Source organism: Cetorhinus maximus, unplaced genomic scaffold (assembly GCF_964194155.1).
Source record: "Cetorhinus maximus unplaced genomic scaffold, sCetMax3.hap1.1 HAP1_SCAFFOLD_487, whole genome shotgun sequence".
NCBI classification, from domain to species: Eukaryota; Metazoa; Chordata; class Chondrichthyes; order Lamniformes; family Cetorhinidae; genus Cetorhinus; species Cetorhinus maximus.
Window position 1 is genome coordinate 254,865 of NW_027596429.1, and position 10,163 is coordinate 265,027.

The 10,163-nt window shown below is 43.4% G+C and overlaps 1 non-coding gene across 1 annotated transcript; it reads left to right on the forward strand.

Annotated features, from left to right (window-relative positions):
* Nucleotides 1-1,679: 1,679 nt before the first annotated feature.
* trnal-uag (transfer RNA leucine (anticodon UAG)) lies at nt 1,680-1,761 on the forward strand. Its single transcript has one exon. It is a non-coding gene; the product is annotated as a tRNA-Leu (tRNA).
* The last annotated feature ends 8,402 nt before the right edge of the window (nt 1,762-10,163 follow it).

Sequence of the window (10,163 nt, forward strand, 5' to 3'; positions counted from 1 at the left end):
AGTTGTCACCTGCAGTGCTTCATTTTGTTTGGAAAAATGAGGAGGGGTGATATAAATTACAGGGTGACCAGAAATAGGTGGGACCGAATCCAGTTTTCTCTGCTGCAACAATACTATGATGTTGGTTGAGCAACATGACCATTAGCCCAGTGACTGTAGTCACGCCGAATGGTTAAGGGGATGGATTTAAAATCCATTGGGGTCTCCCCATGCAGTTTCGCAAACCTCCCAATTGTGCTGTTCACTGTTTAGTCTTTCAGGTGCCTCCCAAATTAATAATTGGTTAAATGCAATAAAATCCTTCCAATCGCTCCCGTGTGTTTTGTCCTGCTTCGCTTCCGCGTTCCTTCATTTCCGTTCATCGACAAGCACTCACCAAATCTGCAGTCGGAAATAGAACAAACACTGAGCCAAGTTGGTGGTATTCTTGTTTTCTGGGTGTTTGTCTCTCCTTAGGCCACTGTCACTCTCGGTGTTTTTGTCTGTGTGTGTTTCAATGTGGTTCAGTTCCCAGAGGAATGAACATATTTTTACCATTGCAAACTTTATTTACATTCGTTATCTATCTTCATGGTAAATGGTAAGGTGAACAACAACTGGTTTAAAAGTTGACAGAGCTACAACATGGGACTGCTTGCGTGACAATAGATTTATCTTCCGGCTGTTCAGACTGGGACAAAAGTCATTCCTGATTAACCAGCCACAATGAGCAGATCATGTGTTTTTGGTTGAAAGATAAACAGTGACCAGGCCACATGGCTGTAAGATACTGTCTTCAACATACATGAATCTGCAGATTTAGATAATGGTCCTGTGCAGTCTTGAACCAGGGATCTTATCATGTGTTAGATAAAGGGGACAATCACTGCACTGCAGAAACAGGAGATAGCCGCAAAGCTCAATGGGCCTCACTGGAATGTTAAGCGGTGACGTCATGCAGCAGCACTTTGGGTCTTTGTTTTGAAGAAATGGAATTCGGCTGTTCTCATTAGGAATGCTGGAGACAGACTGATCAACAACGTAAACATCAAATTGCGCAGAATGATAAGAGGTATTTTGGCCCAACGGACCTACGTCAGTTTTGTACAAAGAGCTTTCCAGTAATCTGAATTTATTTGTCTCTGTCCATAACCCTGATTTTTTTTCTCCTCCTTTCAAGTCATTGTTCAATTCCCTTTTGAAAACTCTGAGTTGAGAGGAACAATATTGAAAGAGATGCAGGAGCTTCTGCAGTGTCCATGCTCAGTGTGTGAAAATTAACAAAGTTTCCCTGACCCAATGACACGGATAGTTGGATTCCGAATTTTTATTACTGTTATGAACATTTTAAAAATAGTTGATTTCAATCGAATGTTCTAAAAAAAAGTTTATTCTGACCAATCACCTTATTTTTCTCAGTCGACAAACACAATCTAATCACCCTTTACCAACATTTCATTGAGCAAACGCGTACAGCCACATAGGAAAAAAGAAACATCATTTGAAACATCGAAATAATAAAACATTGAAATAAAAAAGTTACTACTGGAATGGCTTCTGTTTGTTACAAAGTGCAGGATGATCTGATTAACTGATGGATTTGGTTCGAGATTCCCAATGACCGATTCCTGCTCCTTTGTTTCTGTTTTATTTTGGTGTCAACACCAGTGAAGGAAACGATGACTAACCGTACTCAGTGAGGTAGCGTGGCCGAGCGGTCTAAGGCGCTGGATTTAGGCTCCGGTCTCTTTGGAGGAGTGGGTTCGAATCCCACCGCTGCCAAGTACTCCGTCCTGTTTTTGGTGTCTGCAGCTGCCCCATTGGAACCAACAGATACCAGCTGACATTAAATCCAGTGCGGTGTTTTACTTTGATAGGAAGATCGAGGAGAGACGATTTAAATACGAATTTCTGTCGGGAAAAGGTGGGTTGTGGAATTACAGTAGTTGATTTGCTCTTCAAGAGAGTCGGCATGTGAACAATCTGCTGCATGACTTCCTGATGTAGCCGTCTACAGTTTTATACAACAAACATTAATGCAAATCTGGGGCTCGTATTCATGACTGAGTGTTTAAGGCGACGGGTTTTGAATGCTTTGTGGTCTCCACAGGTAGGCTGGAATCCTGCCAACTACGCTTATTATCATTCCTGAATTTTGCAGTGTACCTGCACAATTAATTAACGATTAAGTTGAAACAGAACCACCCAAAATCTCCAGCGTTCTCTAGTTCCCATTTGTCTGCAAGCATTCACAAAAGTTGCAGCTAAAAATGGAACAAAAACGGAGCCAGGTTGGTATCAGGCTTGCTTTCTGGATATTTGTCTCTCTTTAGGGTCAAATCCTTGCCCTCTGTCACTCTTGGTGTATATGTCTGTGTGTGCCAATGTGGTTCAGTTCCTCATTTTTACCATTCAAACATTATTCGTGTTAACTGTGTAGCTTCATATTAAGATGATACAGAGAACAAAAAGAGCAGATTTAAAAGATACAAGAGGAATTTTCTTCCTTTTTTTTTGACTGGAGACTTTTCAGCTTCTAAGGGTCGGGATGGGACAAAGTGGGGAATGATGAAAATTTTCACTGAGCAACATTTAAACTGACAGATACCGAGTCCTTGTAGTTGAGTGGTTCAGGCAATGGACACATCGAGAGAATAAGTTTGAATTTGTATTGCCTCTCCTCCTTCTTCCGGTTAAAATCAAACCCAATAAACACCTGCATTCACTTTGAGCCGAGTGGATTCACGATGCAGCCACGTGGCCTGGTCAGGGTTTAACCCTCATCCAAGAGCACATGGTCTGCTCAGTGGGACGTCCCTGGTTTTGGCTGTTTCCTGAGCGGTGAATGGCTGCCGTGTTCCCAACATTACAACAATGACTGCACTTCAATAAAAGCAAAACACTGCGGAAATCTGGAAAGGAAAACAGGAAATGCAGGGAAGACTCATCCGGTCTGACAGCATCTGTGGAGAGAGAAACCTGCTGAGTTTTTCCAACATTTTCTGTTTTTATTTCAAAAAGTACTTAATTGGTTGGAAAGTTGTTTGAGGCGTCCACTGGTCGGGAATAGCGCTATTAAAATGCAAGCCTGTCTTTCTTTCATTATCTTAAATCCAAGTCCTCTGGTTACTGACCCCCGTCAGTGGAAACAGTCTCTCCCTATTTGCTCCATCAAACCGCATGTCCCCACTGACCCCACCCCCATCATTTTGAACAGCTCCGTGAAACCTTCATTTAACCTTCTTTATTTTAAAGAGAACAATCCCGGTCTCTATAATCTCTCCATAAAACTAAATTTCCTCATCCCTGGACATGATGCAAGGCGGAGGATTGAGACGAGATTTTGGAAAATAATTTCAGTTAGCAGGAGGGAAAATGAAGAAAGGAACAAAACAGAAAACCCAGTCTCCAGATTTGTGAATCTTCAGAAAGACTTTGGGAACCGGAATCAGAGGAGAATGAAGGGTGAACTGTCTCACTGACCAGAGACAGTCAGGGCACCTTTCCCTTCTTTAGGACGCTGGAACATTGACTCTGATGTTATCAGTAAAATTAACTGATCTGAGACAGTGAAAGGATTCTCTTTACTGCACATCAGGAATTCAAACCGAATATCGGCTTCGGGACAATCAGAATACTTGGTAACAGACAAGACACGCAAAAGCTCGAAGGGAGGCGGCACAGGTTGTAGGGGAGCTGGTTCCCGGTGACATGGGTGTGCCTGCAGTGGGTGGGATCAGACTGTTTCCATGTATCCACAAAGAATGTCCTGCCCTTTATTTTGGAAGAGTAAAACTGCTAGCGATCTGGGTCGTGGCAATCTGAAGATTAGACTCACTGACTCCCTATTTGGGATAGATTGGAGGCGGGGCTTGTATCTGTGGCGCAATTAATCCGCGTGTTTGCCCGTTAGCTGAAAGGTTGGTGACTTAAGGGGGTGAAGTTTTTTTTACTGTTTTTCCCCCTCATCACCAATCATCATCACACAGTTCCGGGTTGTCACTGGGTATTTGGGTTGCAAGATAACATCCCCAAAACGGTGGCGGATCTACTGTTATCCAATCAGCTCCCACACAAACAGCTTCATTTTAAAATTTATTTTTCTGTCAAATATAATGAGAAAAGATTTGGACCCTCTATATACCTTCACCTATCCCATTAGAAACCCATGAAATTACTGGAATCAAACGAACTTATCAATTATTCTCTCTTCCTCAGCTCCACAGTGAGTGAGACAGGGAAAAGCAGAAAAGCAGCAATATTCCGGCCCCGCACTCTCCAATCACCTGCTGCCAGAAGAAAGCGGCGACTGCAGCTTCAATCAGCGGGTAACTGCCCATCCCTGGGTTACAAGATACTCCAAGCGGGGCCAAACCTCCCAATACACCGAGCACAGGCTCAGGAAAACACACGTAGATTGTATCCCGATCTAAACCTCCGAGCTGCATTTACAGAATTCCCGAGCGAGTGAGTCACAAATAAAAGTCACACAAACTTTCTAAACCTTTTCACTGTAAAATTCCTTCATTTTATTGAAATGCTGACTGTTGTGAATCTGAAAATGAGCACAATGGGATTTGTGTTACCGAGTGACATTTTTCCATTGTTTGTCCGTCAGGTTTGCAATTCAATTTGTGTTGGATGTTGAAGCGAATCTGATTTCAAAAAGAGGCCACAAAGCAGGTAAACATTAAATCCAGGAGATATTCCTGAGGAAAATGGATCACGGTATTTGGAAGGAGGTGCAGCTAAGAAGTGAAAGATGTGAATGATGTTATTGATGATTGAGAGGAATGCATCGCAACCTTCGGGCTTTTGTAGGCCGATTACGCTCCACACTTTAAAATTCCGACCAAGTTGAGGCATCAGGTGGAAAGCAACATTATTAACCATGTATGTTGAGATACAAAGCTATTTTTGGCATTCCTTGCTAGCTCAGTCGGTAGAACATGTGGCTCTTAATATCAGGTTCATGGGTTTGAGCCCCAAGCTGGGCGATGTAAAAAGTTTAAATACTTAATAACAGTCGTACGGACTGGAAACATTGGCCCTGTTTCTCCCTCCAGCTGCTGAGGTTTTTCCAGCATTTTCTGTTTTTTGTTTCAGATTTCCATCATTCGCAGTTATTTGCTTTTATCTTTTAACTTTTAAATATTGTTGCTTAAAAAAAAACACCAACTAATCACAGCGGCTCCTGTGAAACTTACAAGTCAGACGTTCACCACTGAAAGCAACTGACACACATCAAATTCAAAGTACTTTCATGTCGCATCTCTTCCTGCTTCTGTCCCTGCCTCGCCTCCAGCTCCCTCTCACCGTTCAGCCCCCAGGTGAATTCGCTGCTTTATGCAGACACAGACAGTTCGTGGGGATGAATAAAACTCGTGGGTAAAGAGACACCTGGATCTCACCTTCCTGGTTCTCCCAGATACTGATTACAGGAATGTGCACAGTGCCGATTATCAACAGTCACACTCCTCCCAGTTGTTCAGCTTTTGAATTAATTTTCACACTGGGTTTCAATGTGAAGAAAGCAGAGCTGTGATAAGCTTATATTTGTTCAGCAGATGTACTGCAAGAAGGTGCATAACAGGCTGATGGTAACAGTGCTCTTTGGACGCGGTGAGCTCCAGTGAAGGATTGGCACCATTAATGTGTCGCTCAATAAGTCTCGTGACAAATCTCGTGCTGGAAATGACAAGAAAACTCACTGAACTTGCTCCGTATTTGGGTTTCAAAAGAGCCGAATACAAGGTAAGAAAGCGCATCTCGCTCGAGTCGGTTATAAAATGGCAGAATGACCCGTGCTGTTGGGAAACATAAAATTATAGAAAGTCACAGCACAGAAAGAGGCCATTCGGCCGGGCTTGCTGCTTTCAAAGAGCGGTAGTGATTGGTTGATCCATCAGGAGTGATATTTGTGCCAGTGCAAACAGTCGGCAGCAAAATTCGTACTTCTCGCACCCACATTTTGCCTCACACCAACATTTCTACAGTCAGTGCTTTGCAACCAGCCCTTCTCCTCTCCTCTTCCTTCATTCCCTCACTCCACTTGAACCAAGTGTGATGTTTTCCAGCTCTCGAGGTGAAACGTAAGCCCTCACTTCCCTGATGCTGGTGAAGCTTTTAAACGTTTCCAATCAATGAGTAAACAACACTCGTTTCAAAAAGCTCAATAACTCCATATTTCCTGGCCGGGAATCGAACCCAAGCCGCGGCGGTGAGAGCGCCGAATACTAACCACTAGACCACCAGGGAAGTTATACCAATACTTTTCGATTTGGCTTATCTACGCTGCTTTTGCCGATTGTTTTTCAGTTAAGATCTCTTTTACCACAAAACTGCCTGTTTAGGTTCAAGATAAACGACTTCGTCAGCCAATGAAAACAACGGTTGCTGTGAGCTGGAACATGAAATCGACAGTGAGGTGAAATAGCCCCTACAAGCTTTGTAACTTTCAATTTCCAAAACCCTCCACCCTATTCGCTGTTGGTCCAATGGAAGCGCCGATTCACAGTCACTGGACATCAGGGAAACTACCAATAATTCTTGACGTTTGGATTATGAAGGCAACTTTTGACATTTTCTTTTTCATTCCCGATCTCTTTGGTCTGTTTAGGTTGAACACAAGAGACTTCTTCACCAATGGGAAGAACCATTGCTGTTAGCTGGAACATGAAATCGATACTTTCCTCCTTTAAGACAGTTCTTATAACCTCCCCCTTCGAACGAGCTTTTAGTCATCTGACCGAATATGAGGCTCGGTGTCATACTTTGTAATATAATGATCCTGGGGAACGCCTTGTGACGTTTCAACAGGTTAAAGGTGCTTTATAAACATAAGTTGCTGTTGTTGTAGGATATATATAGAAAGGGCCAATGTCTTGTTTTATCTTTCACACTGATACTTGTCTCTGTGACATTTTAACATATATTCGTACAACTAACGTGAATCATCTTTGCGACGTTAAAAACGTTTTCACCCCCTCAGGGAGATGAACCACATTGACAATCACAGAGGAATAGATACAGAGATATATACACCGAGAGTGACAGAGGCCTAAGGAGAGACACAGGCCCAGAAAGCAAGGATGTCACCAACTTGGCTCAATGTTTGTTCCATTTCCGAAAGCAAATTTCCTGAATGCGGACAAATGAATTGAAATCAGAGAATAACGGCGTATTTGGATGGGTTTTCTTCAAATTAACTGATAATTAATTTGGTTAAAAAGAAAAAGAAGGATTCCAGCCCTTGTGTACATATTTACAACAAACGTAAATTATCCAACTTTCACTCACACTCGAATAAACAAACTTGGATAATTATTTTGCCACGTTTCAAACTGCAGCTCCATCATATGTGAAGCGAATAGGACCCCACTCGCCTCTATAAACCCTGCGCTGTAAAGATCCAATGGAGCTGTCTGGAATGTTAAGCGGTGACGTCATGCAGCATCACTTTGGGTCTTTGTTTTGAAGAAATGGAATTCGGCTGTTCTCATTAGGAATGCTGGAGACAGACTGATCAACAATGTCATCATCAAATGGCACAGCTCAGTAAGAGGACCTTCCACCCTTCGTGTCTATGTCAGTTTTGTACAAAGAGTTTCATAATTAATGACAATTTCCTTCGGTTTCTCCTTAGCTTTGTTTTTCTTTCACTTTCAAGCCGTTGCACAATCCCCATTTGGAAACTCGGAGTTAAGAAAACTAATATTGAAATCTTAATTTGGTTCCTCACTTGAACAAATACGTCAGACCTGCTCCAAACACTGACGTTTGCAATGCTTTAAATTGGTCAGAAGAACAAGGCAATATAATTTTCAGGCTAATTTGGATCTTTTTTTTAATTCATTCATGCGATATGGGCGTAATGGTCATGTGTTTGGACGCTGCTGTCTAAGGAGCCTTGGTGAAGTCCTGCAGTGCATCTTGTAGAGGGTACACGCTGCTGCTATTGTGCATTGGTGGTGAAGGGGGTGAATGTAGTTCTGGTCCCTGTCAGATGGACTGTTTTGCCCTGGATGGTCTCCAGCTTCTTCAGTGTTGCGGGGGCTGCACTCATGCAGACAAGTGGGGAGTATTCCACCACACTCCTAACTTGTGCCTTGTGGATGGCAGACAGGCTTTGGGAGTCAGGACGTGAGCTACTCGTTGCACGATTCCTAGCGTCTGACCTGCTCTTGTAGCCACAGTGTTTATACGCCTAGTCCAGTTCAGTTCCTGGTCAATGGTAACCCCCAGGATGTTGATAGTGAGGGATTCAGTGATGGTAATGCCTTTGAAAATCAAGGGACGATGGTGGGATTCTCTCGTGTTGGAGATGGTCATTGCCTGACACTTGTGCGGTGCGAATGTTACTTGCCACTTGTCAACCCAATCCTGGATATTGCCCACGTATTGCTGCAATTGGACATGGACTGCTGGAGTATCTGAGGAGTCGGGTATGGCTGAACATTGTGCAATCATCAGCAAACTTCCCCTCTTCTGACCTTATGATGGAAGGAAGGTGAAGCGGCTGAAAATGGCTGCGTCGAGGATACTGAGGAGCTCCTGCAGTGATGTCCTGAAGCTAAGTTGACTGAACTCCAACAACCACAGCCATCTCCCTTTGTGCTCGGTATGACCCCAAAAAGCGGAGAGTTTCCCCCTGATTCCCATTGACTTCAGTTTTGCTAGGTCCCCTTGACCTCACACTCGATCAAATGGTGCCTTGATGTCAAGGGCTGTCACTCTCACCTCATCTCGGGAGTTCTGCTCTTTTGTCTATGTTTGAAATGAGACTGTAATGAGTTCAGGAGCTGAGTGGCCCTTGCAGAACCCGAACTGGGCATCAGTGAGCAGGTTATTGCTAAGTCAGTGCCGCTTGATAGCACTGTTGATGACCCCTTCCATTACTTTACTAATGATGGAGAGTAGACTGATCGGGCCGGGGGTAATTGGCCGGGTTGGATCATTCTCACTCTTTCATTCCCAGTTTGATAGGAAGAACGAGGAGAGACAGTATAAATTTCAGGGTTCCGGGGAAAAGGTCAGATAATGGCAGTGACTGGATGGGCAGAAAAACCGCTTTCTCTCCTGTAACGAGGGTGTGATTTCATACAAATACTCATCTGCCCAGTTCTGTAGTCATGACCCAGTGGTTAAGGCGAGGGTTAAATCTCCCTTGGTGTTAGGCTGTGCAGGTTCGAATCCTACTGACTGTGTTTCGTGTTATTTTGGATTTAAACCGCACACTGACAGGACTAATTATCGTTTGAATCGAGGAAAACCCATCCAAACACATCCGCGATCTCTTAATTCCATTCATATGTCAGCCTTCTGCAAATCTCCAGTTGGAAATGAAAAAAAACTGAGCCAAGTTGATGACATCCTGGCTTTCTGGCATCTCTGTCTCCTTAGGCCTCTGTCACTCTCGGTGTATGTCTCTGTTTGTGTTCCTCTGTGTGGGTCAGTGTGGTTCAGGTCCTTGAGGAGGTGAACACATTTTTACGAACACAAACTCTATTCACCTTAGTTGTGCAGCTTCACATTACAATGTTACAGTGAAAAATATCAGGATGAAAGAGGCAAGAGGAGTTTGTCTCTTTCTATGTATGGACAACAACAACAAATCATATTTTTAAAGCTCCTTTTACCTCGTGAAACGTCACAAGGCGTTCCCCAGGATCATTATGTAACAAAGTGTGACACTGAACCACATATTCGGTCAGATAATTAAAAGCTCGGTCAAAGGGGGCGGCTTCAAGAACTGTCTTAAAGGAGGAAAGTATCGATTTCATGTTCCAGCTCACAGCAATGGCTCTTCTCATTGGTGAAGATGTCATCCCACACAGAACATTTGGTCAAAGAAACTTGTCTATGGTGAAAGAGATCTGGAATGAAAAATGCCATAAGCAGCTTCCATGTGCCAAGCGGCTGGGTTAGTGGTTACAATGCAGCAAGTTTATCAGTATAGCCTGCGTTGGATTCCTGGTTAGGGAGTTGGAACTTATTACTCCTGGGCGAGCTGTTTAAATTAATGTGATTGATTTGCTGGTTGAAAATAACACGGTGTAGCTCTGCCAGAATTGTTGGAGTGAGAGTGGAAGTTTCACATCAGAGCTGGAAATGTCACAAGGGCAAAACTCGGGAATAAATCCAGAGTCGGAGTGAGGAGGTGAAAATAAAAGAGAAGGGCTGTG